The sequence below is a fragment of the Suncus etruscus genome, chromosome 3, assembly GCF_024139225.1.
Source record: "Suncus etruscus isolate mSunEtr1 chromosome 3, mSunEtr1.pri.cur, whole genome shotgun sequence".
In the NCBI taxonomy this organism is placed as follows: Eukaryota; Metazoa; Chordata; class Mammalia; order Eulipotyphla; family Soricidae; genus Suncus; species Suncus etruscus.
Window position 1 is genome coordinate 133,220,303 of NC_064850.1, and position 3,130 is coordinate 133,223,432.

A 3,130-nucleotide genomic window follows, 5' to 3' on the forward strand; every position below is an offset into this window, starting at 1 on the left:
TGATGCATCATATCTTCTGAAGTGCATAGTTCACAATACAGTTCATTGCTGGTGGCTTTCATTTTATGAATTTGGACACATATATAAAAGGGAGGTATGGAACCATTATTATGATATCCCACGGAGTATTTTCAGTGACCTAAAAATCATCTCGGCTTCTGTTGTTCATTTTTCTTCATTTTTCTGCCTTTTTAAAACAAAACTGGAGAGTGAATATTGATTCAATTAATTTCACAATAAGAGAAAGTAAATTTAATTGGGTTTGCCCCTTATGGAAATGCATCTCTGATTTTCTTTTTCTTTTTTTGAGGTTGACAAAAAATATTTATAATAACAAGCCATTCACTTAATTATGTTAAAATTTCGGATTAAACATATATATTTTGACAAGTGAAGCTTTTCACAGGTTTCTGTTTGCTGATCTTTTTCAAATAAGTACTTAGGGGGAAACATAGCCTTGCTTTTATCCACTTACCTGGAACATTTATAGCAATTTGATCTTATACCTAAAGCCTAAGGTAAGTTTTATCTTATTTTTCAGTTCATGTTGCAAAGTGAAAATTGTTGCCTTTTTTTTTTTTGTCAAAATGTGTTAATTATAGCATTAAAATCACAATGATCTGTGGTTCTTTTAAATAATTGCCTTAATAAACAGGAGTCTTTGGATAAAAATTAAAAGTGCATATGCTGTTGTATTGATTTGGTGGCTATATCAGTATTTATTGAAATTTCTTATTTTAAAACCATTTGGGGTCAATCATTTGGGGTTTATTCTTAAAGCCAGGAACTAAAAAGATGATCATTATAATAAAATGAAAAAATATTTTATATTAAAAATAAAACAAAAATGATACTTAATAGATTCAAATGTAATCTTCTAAAGCCAATCTTTATTATAAAAATTTGTATACAGTATATACATACATAAAATCAGAACTAGCAAAAACAGTAGTAAAAAATAAAATCCTATGCATAAACCTTCTAATCATAGTTAGAACAGGATTATAGTCTTTAACACAAATTTCTTTGAATCAATCTTGTCAAAGACACAAATGTAATTTGAAAAAAAAGTAAGTGAAATGACAGAGAAGAAAAAGTTGTTATTATCTAATAGAATTCTTTTACATGTCAAAAGCCTAGAATTAAAACTGCATAAATTAGAAACAACAAGAAAATATACAAGTTGGTTACTACAAAAGAAGTATTGAAAAATTAGATATCTAAAGGAAATATGTGGTTATCTCTAAATTAATCTCCAAATTAAACTGGCTCTTGTATAGTTTTCAGCAAAATGGTATTTATGAAAACAATATATCTTCTCTGAAAAAATATAAATTTTTTGAATAATATATAGGTAATAACAAGGAAAACACTGTATTATGCATTAAAATGTTATATAAAACATAATAAGCAAAGCAATTTGATAATAGATTGGTAGTGTATAGAATATAAAATTTAAAGGTAAGTCTAGCATTTTTGGACATTTAGTATCTTATGAATACACACACAGGACAAATCACAGGACAAAACTTGATTTTTATCTAATTAAAAAAAAAGTAATAAATATGTGAAAAAACAAACTCCAGTATTAACTGAAGAACACATAAAGCATCTGATAGGAAAGGAAATTCCAGCACAAAGATTTCAATAAATGAAATCATACTTCCCCAAAATCTGCCTGTTATAAGACAAAAGCACTGCAAATCAGCTTGGAATTGTCCTCAACTCCCCTCTGCCACTGAAATAGCCTTTAATCTGAAAAGTTGTCAGACTAGATCTAACTTGCAAGAACAATGAGGATCTTACCTCCAGTCTTTATTTCATTTTTCATATGAATGATTACGATAACAGGTCACTCTCCAAAATTGTCTACATTCTTGTATATTTATTTTTAGTACTAAGAGTAAGAAAAACAAATTTTAATTTTAAAATTTAAATTACTGTGAGTTACAGTTACAAAGTTGTTCATAATTGAGTATTAGTCATATGATTTTCCAACACCCCTCTCTTCACCAGTGCACATTTCCCACTACCAGTGTCCCCCATTTTCCTCCTGCACACTGTCCATGACCTCTTCTTACCAACTACCTGCCTCTATGGCAGACATTTTACTTCTCTCTCCTTTTAGGTACTATAGTTTGCAATATTGTCACTAAAATGATGCTTTCCGTATATATCACTTTACCTTCTTTCAGCACCCAGTTCTTGTTCAGAGTGATCATTTCCAAGTATAATTGTCAAAGAGGCCCCTTCTCTGTCCTAAATGCACCCTCCTGCCTCTTGTGGCAAACATCCTGCCATGAATTTTTATTATTTCATATCTAAAGGGTAATGTGCCAATGTTTTAACAAGGTTTAAGGGAGGCACATACCACACAAGAGTATGAACACCCGCTAATCATATTTATGAACTGGAAAGGATCTCATGGACTACCTTTAGAAGATAATTCATATTTCATTATAAATTTCATACTTAGGCATTCTAACTCACTCAAAAAGGTAAATAGAATTCTTATGTCTACTAATAAGTTCTTTGTCATCTGTCCACTCACAGTTCATTCAGTTCAGCCTCTGTGGCACAATATTCCTTGTATTTGCCTACTCACGTATTCTTTTCCTGTCAAATGGTCTCATGGCTGTGCTGACATTAATCTCCAGAATTTTGCACCTATCTGTGTCTATACTGAAGATCTGTGACTCATTATCATGTCCTCTGAGTACTTGCTCAGGTGTTATCAGTTATTTAGGACCAATTCTAATCATCCCATTCTCTTGTGGTAACAAATCTTGAGTAAACTTGAAATTGTACCCTTAATACATAAAGTCTTATAAACTAATATTACCTTGAAAAATAAGTAACTAAAAAGTAAAAATACATAAGTAAAAAGTAAAATTATAACTTTAGTGAAATAAAAATCAGTAAATCCAGAATAAAAATAAGTAAATTTTTATTTTTTAAATATCTTTATTTAAGCACCATGGTTACAAACATATTTGTATTTGGGTTTCTGTCATAAAAAGTCCACACCACCTTCAACAGGGCAAACTTTCTGCCAACAATTCCCCCCTATTTCCCTCCTCCCTACCCACTACCTATTTTTATGACAAACACTCTATTTATCTCACTCACT

General features: G+C 30.4%; 1 non-coding gene across 1 annotated transcript; it reads right to left on the minus strand.

The window, feature by feature from the left end:
* Positions 1-2,318: 2,318 nt before the first annotated feature.
* Positions 2,319-2,421, minus strand: LOC126005333 (small nucleolar RNA U13). Its single transcript, XR_007494467.1, has one exon. It is a non-coding gene; the product is annotated as a small nucleolar RNA U13 (small nucleolar RNA).
* Positions 2,422-3,130: the final 709 nt, after the last annotated feature.